We start from the raw sequence: 19,538 nt of genomic DNA, 5'->3' as shown, positions 1-19,538 counted from the left end.
GCGTCCTCTCCCACCGGTTGCCTGTCCAGAGGTGGGAGGCGCCGAGGAGAGCCACGATGACCCTTTCCCCAGGGACTCGGGCTGCCTCCTGGAAATTCGAGCCTACAGATAAGCTGTGAAAGCTAAAATAAAACCAGGACATAGGCCTGAAAAGCTGAAGATTGAAAAAAGTGTGGCCGTATAGGAGCTGATCTTCCCCCACGTAACGTAGCAGATGGTTTCGGCCGACCAACCGCCGGCCCAGGTCTCGGTCGGAGCTCGCGCATTTTCAAAGCGCGCGAGAGTAGCGCAGAGTCTCGGCCAACGAGGGCGGGGCGGGGCGGGGCCTGGAGGGGGGGGGGCTCGGGATCCCGAGCCCAGTCCAGTTGGGAGGCAGGGTAAGGCCTGGACCCCTTTTCTGAAAGGCAGCGTAGTGCGTCCTCTTCTCCTTCCGCCAGCCCACCTCCGAACCTGGAAACAATAACTTTGTTCTAAATAATAGCAATGATAAGGCTACTTTGTGCCAGGTACTTTCTGAGTATTCACATATTTAATAGCCCAAACAGTTTTGTGTAGCAGAAACTATTGATATTCATTCTTTGGGTGAGGGAACTGAGGCACGGAGAGATCAAGTATCTTGCTTAAAGTCACGCGAGGATTAGCCGGGCGGTAGTGGCGCGCGCCTGTAATCCCATCTACTCGGGAGGCTGAGGCAGGAGAATTGCTTGAACCCGGTAGGCGGAGGTTGCGGTGAGCCGAGATCGTGCCATTTCAGTCCAGTCTAGGCGACAGAGCGAGACCCTGTCCTCCACCCCCTCCCCGCAAAAAAAAGTCACCCAAGGAATAAATGGTAGACCTGGGATTTGAATCTCGAGGCACAAAATGCTAACTTGTTCTGGCTGCAGCCCTTTAATAATAATACAGTAGTTCATCTATTTTAAGGCACACTTTTTGTTTCACTTTTTTTTTTTTTTTTTTTTTTGAGGCGGAATCTCGCTCTTGTCCCCCAGGCTGGAGTGCAGTGGCGCAATCTGCAGCTCACTGCCACCTCCACCTCCCAGGTTCAAGGGATAGCTGGGATTATAGGCGTGCAAAGACACCATGCCCGGCTAATTTTTGTATTTTTAGTAGAGGCAGGGTTTGGCCATGTTGGCCAGGCCGATCTCGAACTCATGGCCTCAAGTGATCCGTCTGCCTTGGCTTCGCAAAGTGCTGGGATTACAGGCATGAGCCACCTTTCTTTTCTATCTTTTCTTTCCTTTCTTTCCTTTCCTTCCCTTCCTTTCCTCCCTTCCCTCCCTTCCCACCTTCCTTCCTCCCTACCCCTGTCTCTTTCTCTCTCTCTCTCTCTTTCTTTCTTTCTCTTTCGTCTTTTTTTTCAGACTCCCTCTGTTGCCCAAGGTGGAGTGCAGTGGCACAATCTCAGCTCTCTGCAACCTCCGCCTCCCCGGTTCAAGCAATTCTCCTGCCTCAGCCTCCTGAGTAGCTGGGTCTACAGGCATGCACCACCATGCCTGGCTAATTTTTGTATTTTTAACCCCTGTTGGCCAGGCTGGTCTCAAACTCCTGACCTCAGGTGATCCGCCCACCTCGGCCTCCCAAAGTGCCACCACGCCCGGCCTTTGTTTCACATTTCTGAAGTCAGTATGTGATTTCAGTTCCAGTTCCAGTTGATGATGATGTGTCATAGTTTAATTGGCAACTATTTATGTTTCTTTGTATATACATGTATCACACTCAATGAAATACAGTTACAAATGTTTACACAAAGTACTTTATTTATTTATTTAAGATGGGGTCTCACTCTGTCACCCAGGCTAGAGTGCAGTGCGGTAATCTTGGCTCACTGCAACCTCCAACTCCAGGGGTCAAACAATCCTCTCACCTTAGCCTCTGGAGTAGCTTGGACCACAGGTGCACACCACCACACTCAGCCAATTTTTTGTGTTTTTTGTAGAGACAGGGTCTTGACATGTTGCCCAGGCTGGCCTCCAACTCCTGAGCTCAAGCGATCCATCTGCCTTAGCCTCCCAAAGTGCTGGGATTACAGGAGTGAGCCACCACACCCAGCAGAGAAGTCGGTTTTATCACTCCCATTTTACAGAAAAAAACCCTGAAGCTCAGAGACCATATGACAGGCCTGAGGTCATACAGTTGCTCAAGGATGTCCCCTAGCCCATAAATTGCTGTCCCAGGTTGGTCAGACCCTAAACCTCTGCACTATGTCCACCACACTGGCCACTTTCCGTAACAAGACTGAGACCGAGGCATTTAGTGCGGGTAGTGCGGTGGAGTCCTGGACACTAGCTGCGAGTGGACAGAGCTGGGTATGCAGAAGTTCCTAGGGACAGGTCACACAGGAACACGACCCCAAAGGCTGGCCCTTCTCCCAAGAAGTTTTCAGGCAAGTTGGGAGGACAAGCAAACACTGTCTCAAAGAAGGTAAGTAACTCAATCAGGAAGATAATTATAAGGCCAGAGGGAGACTGGACCACAGATCTTCCTGCTCCTATGTCAGTTGTCTCTGGGATTCAGCTTTACAGCACTGATTGTCAAAAGTTGTTTGAAACACAGCATTTATTTTTCAAGACAGAGTCTTGCTCTGTCACCCAAACTGGAGTGCAGTGGGACAATCTTGGCTCACTGCAACCTCTGCCTTCCAGGTTCAAGCTATTTTCCTGCCTCAGCCTCCCAAGTAGCTGGGACTACAGGCATGTACCACCACACCTGGCTAATTTTTGTATTTTTCATAGAGACAAGGTTTCACCATGTTGGCCAGGCTGGTCTCCAACTCCTGACCTCAAGCAATCCTCCCACCTCAGCCTCCCAAAGTGCTGGGATTACGGGTGTGGGCCACTGTGCCTGGCCCAGGCCCTGGTTTTCAACTGGGTCACTTGGGGACTTACCTTCTCCCCTTCCATCACCTCCCTTGAATTCTCCCAGCTCATCAGCTCCATAAGGCGAACAGGACACAGCTCCACAACATTCCTGAAAACTGAAAGAAGGCTGGGCATGGTGGCTCACGCCTGTAACCTCAGCACTTTGGGAGGCCGAGGTGAGTGGATCACCTGAGGTCAGGAGTTCAAGGCCAACATGGTGAAACCCCATCTCTACAAAAAATACAAAAAATTAGCAGGGCATTATGGCAGGCACCTGTAATCCCAGCTACTCGGAAGGCTGAGGCAGGAGAATCGCTTGAACCCAGGAGGCGGAGGTTGCAGTGAGCGGAGGTTGCAGTGAGCCAAGATCACACCATTGCATCCCAGCCTGGGCAACAAGAATGAAACTCTGTCTCAAAAAAAAAAAAAAAAAAAAGACAAAACTGAAAGAAATACCAGGGCAATAATGATATATAGATTTATGTATTTGTGTATGTATTTATTTATTTATTTATTTATTTATTTATTTATTTATTTTTTGAGACAGAGTCTTGCTCTGTCGCCCAGGCTGCAGTGCAGTGGTGCAATCTCAGCTCACTGCAAGCTCCGCCTCCCGGGTTCACGCCATTCTTCTGCCTCAGCCTCCCAAGTAGCTGGGACTATAGGTGCCCACCCATGCCCCACTAATTTTTTGTATTTTTAGTCGAGTTGGGGTTTCACCATGTCTCGATCTCCTGAGCTTGTGATCCGCCCACCTCTGCCTCCCAAAGCACTGGGATTACAGGCATGAGCCACCGTGCCCGGCCCTATTTATTTATTTATGTAGGTGTGCACCACCACATCTGGCTAATTTAAAAATTTTTTGTGGCCGGGCGTGGTGGCTCACGCTTGTAATCCCAGCACTTTGGGAGGCCGAGGCGGGCGGATCACGAGGTCAGGAGATCGAGACTCCACGGTGAAACCCCGTCTCTACTAAAAATACAAAAAATTAGTCAGGTGTGGTGACGGGCGCCTGTAGTCCCAGCTACTCGGAGAGGCTGAGGCAGGAGAATGGCGTGAACCCGGGAGGCGGAGCTTGCAGTGAGCCGAGATCACACCACTGCACTCCAGCCTGGGTGACAGAGCGAGACTCTGTCTCAAAAAAAAAAAAATTTTTTTTGTAAAGACAGGGTCTCATTATGTTGCCTAGGCTGGTTATGAATTCCTTGCCTCAAGTGATCCTTTCACCTTGGCCTTCCCACATGCTAGAATTACAGGCACACACCACCACCCAGCCAATAAAGATATTTAAATAAAAGTAACTTTAGGGCTGAGAGTGGTGGCTCACACCTGTAATCCCAGCACTTTGGGAGGCCAAGGTGGGCGGATCATGTGAGGTCAGGATCAGCCTGACCAACATGGAGAAACCCTGTCTCCACTAAAAATACAAAATTAGCTGGGCGTGGTGGCGCATGCCTGTAATCCCAGCTACTTGGGAGGCTGAAGCAGGAGAATCACTTGAATCCGGGAGGCGGAGGTTGCGGTGAGCCAAGACTGAGCCATTGTACCCCAGCCTGGGCAACAAGAGCGAAACTCCATCTCAAAAAAAAAAAAAAAAAAGTAACTTTAGGCTAGGCACAGTAGCTCACACCTCTAATCCCAGCACTTTGGGAAGCCGAGGCAGACAGATCACTTGAGCCCAGGAGTTCGAGACCAGCCTGGGCAACATGGTGAAACCCTGTCTCTACAAAAAATGCAAAATTTAGCCGGACCTGGTGATGTGCACTTGTGGTTACAGCTACTGGAGAGGCTGTGGTGGGAGGATCACTTGAGCCCAGGAGGCAGAGGTTGCAGTGAGCCAAGCTGTTGCACTCCAGCCTGGGCCACAGAGCAAGACCCTGTCTCTCCCAAAAAAGTAACTTTATTGTATCAAGATTTAATTTCCTCTTCATCTCCATGTTTTTAGCTCCTGCCAAAATTAGAAGCTGCCTTCCCAAATAGTCCAGGTCTAATTTAGATTTTGAAAACAAATTTTTTACTTTGAAATAATTTAAAATTTATGATAGAGTTCCAAGAATAGTACAAAGGACTGCTGTGTTCCCTTCATCCAGATTCATCAACTGATTACATTATGTCACATTTGGTCTATCACTCACTCTCTCTAGACATGTAAATTAATAATATGGCTGGGTGCAGTGGCTCACGCCTATAATCCCGCACTTTGGGAGGCCAAGGTGGGCGAATCACCTCAGGTCTAGGAGTTCGAGATCAGCCTGGCCAACATGGTGAAACCCCATCTCTACTAAAAATACAAAAATTATCTGGGCATGGTGGCTCACGCCTGTATTCCCAGCTACTCGGGAGGCTGAAGTGGGAGAATCGCTTGAACCCAGGAGGCAAAGGTTGCAATGAGCTGAGATGATGCCACTGCACTCCAGCCGGGGTGACAAAATGAGACTCCATCTCAAAAAAAAAATTAATTAATTAGTAACATATATGTTCTTACTTATCCATTGAGATTAATGACAGACTGCATGCCCCTTTGCCTCTAAAAAGTTTGTCTTTCCTAAGGACAAAGACATTCTCTTACACAATCACAATACTGTTATCAAATTCAGGATTTTAACATTAATGTAACACTCTTTTCTAATATACAACCATTTTAAAATTTGGCCCCCACAGAAAAAGAAACAAAAACAGGTTGGCGTAGTGGCTCACACCTGTAATCCTAGCACTTTAGGAGGCTGAGGTGGGTGGGCGGATCCCTTGAGCCCAGGAGTCAGAGGCCTAGCCTGGGCAACATGGTGAAACCCCATCTCTACAAAAAAAAAAAAAAAAAAAAAAAAATTAGCCAGGCATGGTGGTGCACGTCTGTAGTCCCAGCTCCTTGGGTGGTTGAGAATCACCTGAGCCTGGGGAGGTCGAGGCTGCAGTGAGCAGTGCTCATGTCACTGCACTCCAGCCTGGGTGACAGAGTGAGACCCTGTCTCAAGAAAAAAAAAAAAAAAAAAAGAAACAAACAAAAACAAAACATGTCCTTTGAGTAATTTTTCTCTCTGATCTGGGATCCAGTCCAGGAACATTGTATTCCATCATTGTGGCTCTTTCATCTCCTTCAATCTAGAACACTTTCTCAGCCTTTCTTTGTCTTTCATGACTTTGGCAGTTTTGAAGAGTTCAGGCTTACTTTGCTTTTGGAATGTCCCTCAATTTGGGGTTGTCTGATGTTTCCTCATGATTTGATTCAGGTTATAAGTGTTTGGCTGGGCGCAGTGGCTCACACCTGTAATCCCAGCACTTTGGGAGGCTGAGGCGGACAGATCACAAGGTCAGGAGATCGAGACCATCCTGGCTAACACAGTGAAACCCCGTCTCTACTAAGATACAAAAATTAGCCGGGCACGTGCAGTGGTAGGCACCTGTAATCCAAGCTACTCGGGGGCTGAGGCAGGAGAATCACTTGAACCTGCGAGGTAGAGGTTGCAGTGAGCCGAGATCGTGCCACTGCACTCCAGTCTGGGTGACAGAGCGAGACTCAGTTTCAAAAAAAAAAAAAAGAAAGTACATTTGCAGGGCGCTGTGGCTCATACCTGTAATCCCAGCACTTTGAGAGGCCGAGGTGGGTGAATTGCAGTTGGAGACCAGCCTGGACAACATAACGAGACCCGTCTCTACAAAAAATACAAAAATTAGCCGGGTGTGGTGGCATGCACCTGTAGTTCCAGCTACTCAGGAGGCCGTGGTGCCAAGAGGTAGAGGTTGTAGTGACCCAAGACTGCACTATTGCACTCCAGCCTGGGCAACAGAGTGAGACCCCATCTCCCCCCGCAACTCCCCAAAAGGAAAGTAAATTGCAGACATCACAACATTTCACTCCTAAATTCTTCATCCTGCTTCTCCTAAGAACAAGAACATTGTGCTACATAACCACAATGATAATCATAGGAGAAAATGAATAGTTATTTCCTACTATCATCTACTATCTGGTCCACATTCAAATTTCTACAATTGTTCCCCCCAAATATCTTTTATAGCTATTTTCTTTTTCTTTTCTTTTTTTTTTGTTTTTGAAACAAGGTCTCACTCTCACCAAGTGCAGTGACACAACCCTGGCTCACTGCAGTCTTGATCTCCCAGACTCAGATGATCCTCCCACCTCAGCCTCCCGGATAGCTGGGACTACAGGTGCACGCCACCACAGCCAGCTGTTTTTTTTGTAGAGATGAGATTTCACCATGTTGCCCAGGCTGGTCTCAAACTCCTGGGGTAAAAGTGATCTGCCCGCCTCGGCCTCCAAAAGTGCTGGGATTACAGGTGTGAGTCCCTGCGCTCAGCCTCTATTTTCTTAAAATAGGATCCAATTAAGCTTCATGCATTACATTTGCTTAGTATGTCCATTAATCTTTTTAAAATCTAGAATAATCTCCCCATACAAGATACTGACTTTTGGAAGAGCTGTGATCAGGTAGTTTAGAATGTCTCACCTTCTGAATTCATCTGGTTGCTTCCTCGTGGTATTACTCAGCACACTCCTCTATTCCCTATTTTTCCTGCATACTGGAAGTTAGATCTAAAGACATGATCACATCCAGGTTAAACACAATGGCCACGACACTTCTTGGGCAAAGCCTTGAATATCCCAGTGCTTCTTATCAAGAGCCACATAATGTCTGGCTGTCTCACTTTTAGTGATGCTAAATTTGATCTCTCAATTAAGACTGTGACCACTAGATCTCTCCACGGAAAAGATGTATTTCCCCCCTTTGCAAAATTCAAGTAATCTCTAGATGATACATTGGCGCAGGGCAAACATCCCATTTCCCTACAACCTTTCACCTAATGGTTTAGCATCCACTGATGATCCTTGCCTGACTCTGTTATTTTATTGGGGGTTACAAAATGGAAAGTTTTATTTCCTTTTATTTTTTATCTTATTTATTTACTTATTTATTTTTGAGACGGGGTCTTGCTCTGTTGCCCAGGCTAGAGTGCAGTGGCATGATCTTGGCTCACTGAAACCTCCGCCTCCTGGGTTCAAGCGATTCTCCTGCCTCAGCCTCCCAAGTAGCTGGGACTACAGGCGCCTGCCATTGCACCCAGCTAATTTTTGTATTTTTAGTAGAGATTTTCACCATCTTAGCCAGGCTGGTCTTAAACTCCTGACCTTGTGATCTACCCGCCTTGGCCTCTCAAAGTGCTGGGATTACCAGGGTGAGCCACCACGCCCAGTCTGTTTTTATTTTTATTTTTTTAGGGATAGGGTCTCACTCTGTCACCCATCGTGGAGTGCAGTGATGTATCATGGCTTACCACAGCCTTGGCCTCCTGGGCTCAAGCGATCCTCTTGCCTCATCCTCCAGAGCAGCTGGGGCTACAAGTGCACCACCATGTCTGGCTATTTTTTTTTTCTTTTTTAAATTTTTTGTAGAGACGGGGTCTTCCTACGTTGCCCAGACTGGTCTCATGTTCCTGGCCCTAAGCGATCCTCCCGTCTCGGCCTCCCAATGTGCTGGGATTACTGGCATGAGTCAACTCTTCTCCGGTACTTCTACATTCTTTTGTAAAGAATTTTCCTTCATCAACTGGAGATGAACCGTAGTTCCTCCTAACTGCTTAATCCTTTATCAATTTTCAGGATAGACTGACAAAATAATCACCTTCAATAGTGACAAATAAATTGTATTTTTTTCTTGTTTAAAATTAGTCATGGCTGGGTGCACTGGCTTATGCCTATAATCCTAGCACTTTGGAAGCTGAGGCAGGTAGATTGCTAGAGCCCAGGAGTTCAAGACCAGCCTGTACAACATAGGGAGACCCCATCTCTACAAAAAATTTAAAAATTAGCCAGATGTGGTGGTGCACACCTGTAATCCCAGCTACTTGGAAGGCTGAGGTGGGGGAATCAGTTGAGCTGGGAGGCGAAGGTTGCAGTGAGCCAAGATCATGCCACTGCACTCCAGCCTAGGAGACAGAGTGAGACCCTGTCGCAAAACTAATAATAATAATAAAATAATCATTATGAACTCTTGCATTTTTATTTATTTAGTGTTTCAAAATAGGTTATAGTCATTAATGTTTCTAATGATCACATTATTTTACTCAGGCTCTGTGGAAACCCTTTAAACTGAATCTAAGTCCATTGGATGTGTCTCTATTAGCCTTTGAGCACATTCTTGCCTTCTGGACCACCAAGATGTACCAGGCTTATCTTATATTTTCCCTGCAGTATCCCTGGAATCAGCCATTCCTCAAAGGATCTATGTTTTTTTTTTTTTTGAAATGAAGTCTCGCTCTGTCACCCAGGCTGGAGTACAATGGTGCGATCTCAGCTCATTGCAACTTCCACCTCCCAGGTTCAAGTGATTCTCCTGCCTCAGCCTCCTGAGTAGCTGGGATTACAGGCACATGACACCACACCCAGCTAATTTTTGTATTTTTAGTAGAGACAGGGTTTCACCATGTTGGCCAGGCTGGTCTCGAATTCCTGATCACATGATCTGCCCACCTTGGCCTCCCAAAGTGCTGGGATTACAGGTGTGAGCCATTGCGCCCTGCCAATCTCTGGTTTCTTATAGTGGGAAAAACTATTTAGAAATCAGAATCTGGGCATTAGGTTGTTGTCAGAAGCTTTTTTGTTTGTTTGTTTATGTTTTTGAGACGGAGTTTCGCTCTTGTCGCCTAGGCTGGAGTTCAATGGCGTGATCTCAGCTCACTGCAACCTCGGCCCCCCAGGTTCAAGCAATTATCATGCCTCAGCTTCCCAAGTAGCTGGGATTATAAGCATGTGCCACCACACCCAGCTAATTTTTGTATTTTTAGTAGAGATGGGGTTTCACCATGTTGGTCAGGCTGGTTTCGAACTCCTGACCTCAGGTGATCCACCCACCTTAGCCTCCCAAAGTGCTGGGATTACAGGCATGAGCCACTGTGCCGGCTTGGTTTTTTTTTTTTGTTTGTTTGTTTTGTTTGTTTTGTTTTTTTGTTTTTTTGTTTTTTTTTTTGAGACGGAGTCTCGCTCTGTCGCCCAGGCTGGAGTGCAGTAGCGCGATCTCGGCTCACTGCAAGCTCCGCCTCCCGGGTTCATGCCATTCTCCTGCCTCAGCCTCTCCGAGTAGCTGGGACCACAGGCGACCGCCACCACGCCCGGCTAATTTTTTGTATTTTTAGTAGAGACGGGGTTTCACCGTGGTCTCGATCTCCTGACCTCGTGATTCACCCGCCTCGGCCTCCCAAAGTGCTGGGATTACAAGCGTGAGCCACCGCGCCCGGCCAGCTTTGTTTGTTTTTTGAGACAAGGTCTGGCTCTGTTGGTCAGGCTGGAGTGCAGTGGCGCAATCTTGGCTCACTGTCACCTCTGCCTCATGGACTCAAGCCATCCTCTTACTTCAGCCTCCCTAGTAGCTGGAACTACAGGCACACACCACCACACCCAGCTCTTTTTTTTTTTTTTTTTGTATTTTTAGTAGAGATGGGGTTTCGCCATGTTTCCCAGCCTGGTCCTGAACTCATGAGCTCAAGCGATTTGCCCGCCTCAGCCTCCTAAAGTGCTGGGATTATAAGCATGAGCCATAGCACCCGGCCACAAGTACTTTTGAAAGGTAAACTAATATAAACTAATATAATACTACGGTAAGATATTTTTATTTTATCACGATTTACTTTCTTTTTTTTTTTTTTTTTTTTATGAGATGGAGTCTCACTCTGTCGCCCAGGCTGGAGTGCGGTGGCGCAATCTCGGTTCAGTGCAACCTCCGCCTCCCAGGTTCATGCCATTCTCCTGCCTCAGCCTCCCGAGTAGCTGGGACTACAGGCACCCACCACCATGCCTGGCTAATTTTTTTGTATTTTTAGTAGAGACGGGGTTTCACCGTGTTAGCCAGGATGGTCTCGATCTCCTGACCTCATGATCCAACCTCCTCGGCCTCCCAAAGTGCTGGGATTACAGGCGTGAGCCACTGTGTCCAGCTTACTTTCCTTTTAATTTAAGCATTTTAGCTGCCAAAATTAAGGTGTGCCTCCCTTATTTGTTCTAGATCTTGGGTTTTTAAAACCATTTTTGTAAAAAGCCAGTTAGTACAAAAACACAAATGACAAAAAAACTGCAGTCTCTTGTTCTCCCCAGCCCCTTCCATATCCCTTATCAGAAGTAACCATTCTTTTAGTTGTTTCTTATGGATATACCTATATCTTTTAAAATAATAAATCTATCCTGCAATTAAAAAAATTTTTTTTTGAGACAGGATCTTGCTCTGTCACCCAGGCTAGAGTGCAGTGTCTTGATCTCAGCTCACTGCAACCTCTGCCTCCCGGGCTCAAGCCATCCTCCCACCTCAGCCTCCCCAGTAGCTGGGAATACAGACATGTGCTACCATGCCTGGCTAATTTTTGTACTTTTGCTAGAGATGGGGTTTTGCCATGTTTCCCAGGCTGGTTTCAAACTCCTGGGCTCAACCTTGGCCTCCCAAAGTGTTGGGGTTACAGGCATGAGCCACCATGCCTAGCCTTATCCTGCAATATTTTGGTTTATTCAATTTAGAAAGTATCTACTGATTTCCTATTACGTCTAATGAGAGTTTTTTAGCTCACACTTCATTATCATTTCCTCCATCCTCTTAATATACTGATACCTAATATCACCATTTTTGGCTAAATACACTTTCAATGTTTTCACTATTATGACTACATAAATTTTGTTCATGGCTGAGACAAGTTTTATCTTTTCTTGTGCAGCTTTACTTTTTCCTGGAGTTAATAATTGCCTTGCTTTTTCATTTGCTTTGTTCTCTTTGAACATCTAAATAATCATTTTATGCCCTCCAAAAGCTGTGTAAATGTCTTTTTTTTTTTTTTTTGAGACAGTCTCGCTCTGTCACCCAGGCTGGAGTGCAGTGGCACGATCTCGGCTCACTGCAAGCTCCACCTCCCAGGTTCACGCCATTCTCCTGCCTCAGCCTCCCGAGTAGCTGGGACTACAGGTGCCTGCCACCACACCCGGCTAATTTTTTGTATTTTTAGTAGAGACGGGGTTTCACTGTGTTAGCCAGGATGGTCTCGATCTCCTGACCTCGTGATTTACCTGCCTCGGCCTCCCAAAGTGCTGGGATTACAGGCGTGAGCCACTGTGCCCAGCTGTAAATGTCTTGAATAAGGTTTTCTTCGTAGTCAAATCTGTCAGCTAGTTTGTAATTTTTTTTGGGGGGGGGGGACAGAGTCTTGCTCTGTTGCCCAAGCTGGAGTGCAGTGGCATGATCTCGGCTCACTGCAACCTCCACCTCCCGGGTTCAAGTGATTCTCCTGCCTCAGCCTCCCAAGTAGCTGGGATTACAGGTGTGCACCACCACACCTGACTAATTTCGTATTTTTTTAGTAGAGATGGGGTTTCACCATGTTGGTCAGGCTGGTCTTGAACTCCTAACCTCAAGGGATCCACTCACCTTGGCCTCCCAAAGTGCTGAGATTACAGGTGAGAGCCACTGTGCCCAGCCAGATAGTTTGTAATTTTTATTTTTTTATTTCTTGGAGTCTTCATGCCTCCTTTCCTGGATTGCTTGCTGGAAATTGTATCAGTTGTCATCCTGGAGACTTCCTTACATGTCTGAAAAATGGTCTTATTCCATTTACATGTCACTGGTAGTCCGGTTGTGTACAGAATTTTAGGTTGAAGGTCATTCATACTCAACACTTAGAAGATATTTTTCTCCTGGCACCTAGCTTCTCTTATTGCTGTTAAGAAGTCCATTGCATAAGAATGTAATCTTCATTTTCTCTCTGAACTTTTTTGTGACCTTACCGTATCATCCATTTTCTGAAATTCAACATGGGCTGATCTGAAGGTAGTCAGTTATCTCAGTTGATCAGTTACAGATCTAACATCTTGTTCTATTCTTTCCCCTTTTCTCACTACTCACTTGACTAATTTTTTTTTTTTTTTTTTTTTTTTGAGATGGAGTCTCGCTCTGTTGCCCAGGCTGGAGTGCAGTGGTGCAATCTTGGCTCACTGCAAGCTCCGCCTCCCAGGTTCAGGCCATTCTCCTGCCTCAGCCTCTCCCAGTAGCTGGGACCACAGGCGCCCGCCACCACGCCCGGCTAATTTTTTGAATTTTTAGTAGAGACAGGGTTTCACCGTGGTCTCAATCTCCTGACCTCGTGATCCGCCCGCCTCGGCCTCCCATAGTGCTGGGATTACAAGCGTGAGCCATCGCGCCCGGCCTGACTAGTCTTAAAAAAAGAAAAAAAAGGCTGGGCGCGATGGCTCACGCCTGTAATACCAGCACTTTGGGAGGCTAAGGTGGGTGGATCACCTGAGGTCAGGAGTTCGAGACCAGCCTGACCAACATGGTGAAACCCCATCTCTACTAAAAATACAAAATTAGCCAGGTGTGGTGGCACATACCTGTAATCCCAGCTACTTGGGAGGCTGAGGCAGGAGAATTGCATGAACCCAGGAGGTGGAGGTTGCACTGAGCTGAGATTGCACCATTGCACTCCAGCCTGGACAACAAGAGCGAAACTGTCTCAAAAAGAAAAAAAAAAAAAAAAAAAGAATGAAATTCAAGATGATGACTTGGTCTTCCTGAATATCTTTTTTCATTCATTGTTCTGGGCATATGGTGATCTTTTCGTTATAGAGATTTTTGTCCTTCAATTCTGGGAAAGTTTGTTGTATTATTTCTTTGACAACTTTTTCCCCAGTGATTCCTTGGTTCTCTCTTTCTGAAATTCCTGTTAGCTATTGACTTTCCTACAATGATGCATCATTTTTGAAAATCTTTTTTCTTTTGTTGTTACAATTTTAAAAATTCTACTTTCTGTGAAATTTCCCCAATTTTACCTTCAATATTTTTATTATTATTATATTTATTTATTTTTTTTTTGAGATGTAGTCTTGCTCTGTCACCCAGGATGGAGTGCAGTGGCACAATCTTGGCTCACTACAACCTCTGTCTCTGGGTTCAAGTGATTCTCCTGCCTGAGCCTCCTGAGTAGCTGCACTGCAGGTGCCCACCACCACACCTGGCTAATTTTTGTGTTTGTAGTAGAGTTGGGGTTTCACCATGTTGGCCAGGCTGGTCTCAAACTCCTGGCCTCAGGTAATGCATCTACATCAGCCTCCCAGAGTGTTGAGATTACAGGCGTGAGCCACTGTGCCTGGCATGTTTGGGTCTTCCTTTCACATTAGAGGCTCTCTTCTCTTTGTCCAAAATCCATAGCCCAACTCCTTGGACCTGTTGGAATATTTCACAGGAGATTGTTGTTTTGACTCCTTTTATTATTTCCCCTTGGGCAGAAATTGTGTGACCAAAGTGATAACATAATAATTTATTTGAGCATTTATATACCAGGCTCAGAGTTGGCAAATTTAATTCTTAACTCTATTTACCAAGTACTACTACTACTATTGATCTTCTCTGAGGAAACTGAGGCACAGAAAGGCCAAGTAACTTGCCCAGGGTCACATAGCCAGTCTGTGGCAAAGCTGAGGTCCTTGGTTCTAGAGCCCATGCTCCTAATCACCTCTAATCAATCTGCTTATTTGGAACCCGGGGGACAATTTGCTCTTTATTCTTTATAGAAAACAACCACAACATTGTTAACACCAGTTACTAAATGCCAGACACTGTTCTGAACACATTATCTGTACAGATTCCTTTAATCCCTAACAGGCCTATGAAGTAGGTACCATATTTAGTCCTATTTTATAAAGAACCTTCTAGAGGTTCAACTTACCCAAGATCACCAGATAGTGAGAGCAGTGTCCGAATTTCAAATCTAGGCTGGGTGTGATGCCTCACGCCTGTAATACCAGTACTTTGGGAGGCCAAGGCAGGAGGATCGCTTGAGCCCAGGAGTTCTAGACCAGTCTGGGCAACATAGTAAGACCTCCATCTCTACAAAAAATTTAAAAATTAGCTGGGCGTGGTGGCATCTGCCTGTGATCCAAGCGACTCAGGAGGCTGAAGCAGGAGGATTGCTTGAGCCCAGGAGGTCAAGGCTGCAGTGAGCCATGATTGTGCCACCTCCAGCCTGGATGACAGTTCGAGACCCTGCCTTAAAAAAAATGAAAAAAGAATTTAAAATTTAGGTTTTCTATCCCTGGAGCTCTCACTTTCTTTTTCTTTTTGGGCCTTAGGAGCAGAGTGGAATTTATTGCCCTTCTCAGTTCATGGCCCACCACCCTCCTCAGCCTGGGCAAAGCCTGGCTTATTTTATTTCATTATTTTCTTTTTGTTTTTGAGACAGTTTCTCTGTCACCCAAGTTGGAGTGCAGTGGCGCTATCTCAGCTCACTGCAAACTCCACCTCCTGGGTTCAGGTGATTCTCCCACCTCAGCCTCCCAAGTAGCTGGGATTGCAGGCACGCACCACCATGCCTGGCTAATTTTTGTATTTTTTATAGAGACAGGGTTTCACCATGTTGCCCAGGCTGGTCTCTAACTCCTGGGTTCAAGCAATCCTCCTGCCTTGGCCTCCTAAAGTGCTGGGATTCTAGGCATGTGCAACTGCGCCTGACCTATTTCATTATTTTCTCCAGTTACTCCCAACCCCTAGTCCCTCTCCCCTCCCCCTCCTAGGCCCTCACTAGGGTGTTCATCTGTCTTTAAATCTGCATGTGTCTGTACAAAGCATGCACAGTTGTTCTGTGGTTGTACTTAGCAATAACCAGACATTTATTCAGCACCTACCATGGTGCCAGGTGTTACCCTAGATCAGGGAGCAACAAACCACAGCCCATTGCCAGCTTTTATACAACCTGCAAGCCCAAAATGGTATATATATATATATGTATATATATATTTCTTTTTTTTTTTTTTTGAAACAGAGTCTCACTCTGTCGCCCAGGCTGGAGTGCAGTGGCTCAGTCTCGGCTCGCTGCAAGCTCCGCCTCCTGGGTTCATGCCATTCTCCTGCCTCAGCCTCTCCGAGTAGCTGGGACTACAGGTGCCCGCCACCACGCCCGGCTAATTTTTTGTATGTTTAGTAGAGACGGGGTTTCACCGTGGTCTCGATCTCCTGACCTCATGATCCGCCTGCCTTGGCCTCCCAAAGTGCTGGGATTACAAGCGTGAGCCACCACGCCTGGCCTATATATATATTTCTTTTTTGAGATGGAGTCTTGCCCTGTTGCCCAGGCTGGAGTGCAATGGTACCATCTCAGCTTACTGCAACCTTCGCCTCCTAGGTTCAAGTGATTCTCCTGCCTCAGCCTCCCCAGTAGCTGGGACTACAGGTGCCTGCCACCACGCCCGGCTAATTTTTTTTTTTTTTTGTATTTTTAGTAGAGACGGAGTTTCACCATGTTTGCCAGGCTGGTCTTGAACTCCTGACCTCAAGTGATCTCCTGCCTCGGCCTTCCAAGGTGTTGGGATTACAGGTGAGAGCCAACGCGCCTGGCCAGTTTTTACATTTTTAAATGGCTGAAAAAAAATCAAAAGAATACTGTTTTGTGACACCTGAAAATTATATGAAATTCAAATATCAGTATCCATGTCTAAGTTTTACTGGTGCACAGCCACACTCATTTTTTTGTTTGTTTTTTTTTTGAGATGGAGTCTTGCTCTGTTGCCCAGGCTGGAGTGCAGTGGTGTGGTCTCGGCTCACTGCAATCTCCACTTGCTGTGTTCAAGCGATTCTCCTTCCTCAGCCTCCTGAGTAGCTGGGATTACAGGTGTGCGCCACCACACCTGGCTAATTTTTGTATTTTTAGTAGAGATGGGGATTTCTCCATGTTGGCCAGGCTGGTCTCAAACTCCTGACCTCAGATGATCCACCTGCCTTGGCCTGCCAAAGTGCTAGGATTACAGACGTGAGCCACCGCACCAGGCCCATGCTCATTTTTTATGTACATCTCTGGTTGCTTTCACGCCACATTGGCAGAATTGAGTAGTTACAGCAGAAGTTGTATGGCACAAAGCCGAAAATACTGACTGGCCCTTCACAGAAAAAAGAAAATTGCTGACCAGTGCTCTAGAGGTTGAGGATACTCTAGGGAACGTATATGTTTAATTTATATAAATAGAATGATGGTTTAACTGGGGCTGGGGAGCAAATTCAATCTGGGATTTTTGAGGGTGATAGAGAGGCTATTAATTACTGGGACAACTTGGGGTCAACTATCTGTCCCTGGAAAGCAAGGATGCATGATTATCTCTCTCTAACCCTCATTCTGCCCAAGATCACTGGCTTTGCTTGTTGTATTTTAAGAATGTGTGGCTCAACCCTGTAATCCCGCACTCTGGGAGGCTGAGGAGGGCAGATCACCTGAGGTCAGGGGTTCGAGACCAGCCTGGCCAAGGTGATGAAACCCTGTCTCTACTAAAAATGCAAAAAATTAGCTGGGCATGGTGGTGGGCGCCTGACAGAGCGAGACTCCAACTCAAAAAAAAAAAAAAAAAAAAAGAATTTGTTGGCTAGGCATGGTGGCTCACACTTGTAATCCCAGCACTTTGGGAGGCCAAGATGGGACGACTGCTTGATCTCAGGAGTTGGAGGCCAGCCTGGGCAACATAGCAAAACCTAATCTCTACTAAAAATACAAAAATTGGCCGGGCGTGGTGGCTCATGCCTATAATTCTAGCACTTTGGGAGGCTGAGATAGGTGGATCACTTGAGGCCAGGAGTTCAAGACCAGCCTGGCCAACATGGTGAAACCCAACTCTACTGAAAATACAAAAATTAGCTGGGCATGGTGGCACACATCTGTAATCCCAGCTACTTGGGAGGCTGAGGCACGAGAATTGCTTGAACCGGGGAGGTGGAGGTTGCAGTGAGCTGACATTGTGCCACTGCCCTCCAGCGTGGGTGACAGAGCAAGACTCTGTTTTAAAGAAACAAAACAAAACAAAAATTAGCCAGATCTAGCGTTGTGAGCCTGTAGTCCCAGCTACCCTGGAGGCTGAGGTAGGAGCATTACTTAAGCCCGGAAAGTTAAGGCTTCAGTGAGCTCTGACAATGTCACTGTATTTCAGCCTGGGCGACAGGGCAAGATGCTATCTCAGAAAAAAAAAAACAAAATTTCTCTGGGTTGTAGCCCTAGAATAGGACTCAGCAAACTATGGCCCATAGGCCAAATCTGGGGCATGGCAGTTTCTGTACAGTCAGCAAGCTAATTTTTAAATGACTGGAGTAAAAAATCAAAAGAAGAATCATATATTTTGTGACACATTAAAATGACATGGAGGCCGGGCGTGGTGGCTCACACTTGTAATCCCAGCACTTTGGGAGGCCAAGGTGGTAGGATCACTTGAAGCCAGGAATTCAAGACCAGCTTGGCCAATATGGTGAAACCCGTCTCTATTAAAAATACAAAAATTAGCCAGGCATGGTGGCGCGCACCTATAATCCCAGCTACTCAGGAGGCTGAGATACAAGAATAGCTTGAATCCGGGAGGTGGAAGTTGCAGTGAGCCAAGATTGCACCACTGCACTCCAGCCTGGGCAACAGAGTAGAGTCTGTTTCAAAAAACAAAAGAAAAAGAAAATGACATGGAGTTCACATTTCAATGTCCATAAAGATTTTGGAACACAGCCCCACCCACTCATTTGCATATTATCTAAGGCTGTAGCAGTGTCTTCGTGGTCTGCAAAGCCTAAAATATTTACTATCTGGCAGGGTGCGTGGCTCACGCTTGTAATCCCAGCACTTTGGGAGGCCAAGGCGGGTGCATCACGAGGTCAGTAGTTTGAGACCATCCTGGCCAACATGGTGACACCCCATCTCTACTAAAAATACAAAAATTGGCCGGACGTGGCGACGCACACCCATTATCCCAGCTACTCAGGAGGCTGAGGCACGAGAATAGCTTGAACCAGGAAGTCGGAGGTTGCAGAGATTTGGAGGTTGCATTGCACTCCAGCCTGGCGACAGAGCGAGACTCCCGTCTCAAAAAATAAAAATAAAAATAAAAATAAAAACTATTATTTTTTTTAAAGCAGATTGGTCATTTTATTTTATTTATTTATTTTTCTGAGACAGGGTCTCCCTTTGTCACCCAGGCTGGAGTGCAGTGGTGTGATCACAGCTCACTGTAGCCTTGACCTTTCTGGGCTCAGGTTATCCTCCCACTTCAGCCTCCCAGGTAGCTGAAACTACAGGTGTACCCCACCATATCTGGCTAATTTTTGTAATTTTTGTAGCGACGGGGTTTTCCCAGGCTGGTCTTCCTGTTTTCAACAGGTTTTCCTGTTGCCCAGGCTGGTCTGGAACATGTGGGCTCAAGAGATCCACCCGCCTTGGCCTCCCAAAGTGCTGGGATTACAGGCGTGAGCCACCACACCTGGCTTATTTTTTTCTTTTGAAACAGGTGCTCACTCTGTCACCCAGGCTAGAATGCAGCGGCGCAATCTCGGCTCACTGCAATCTGCACCTTCCAGGTTCAAGTGACTCTCATGCCTCAGCCTCCCGAGTAGTTGGGACTACAGTCATCCCCTACAACACCCGGCTAATTTTTGTATTTTTTTTTCTTTTGAGATGGAGTCTCACTCCTGTCGTGCAGGCTGGAGTACAGCGGCATGATCTCAGCTCACTGTAACCTCCACCTCCCAGGTTCAAGTGATTCTCCTTCCTCAGCCTCCCAAGTAGCTGGGATTACAGGCGTGCACCACCACGCCTGGCTAATTTTTGTATTTTTTAGCAGAGACGAGGTTTCACCTTGTTGGCCAGGCTGGTCTGGAACCCCTGACCTTAGGTGATCCACCCGCCTCG

Source organism: Nomascus leucogenys, chromosome 24 (genome assembly GCF_006542625.1).
Source record: "Nomascus leucogenys isolate Asia chromosome 24, Asia_NLE_v1, whole genome shotgun sequence".
In the NCBI taxonomy this organism is placed as follows: Eukaryota; Metazoa; Chordata; class Mammalia; order Primates; family Hylobatidae; genus Nomascus; species Nomascus leucogenys.
This window is presented reverse-complemented; position numbering follows the sequence as displayed.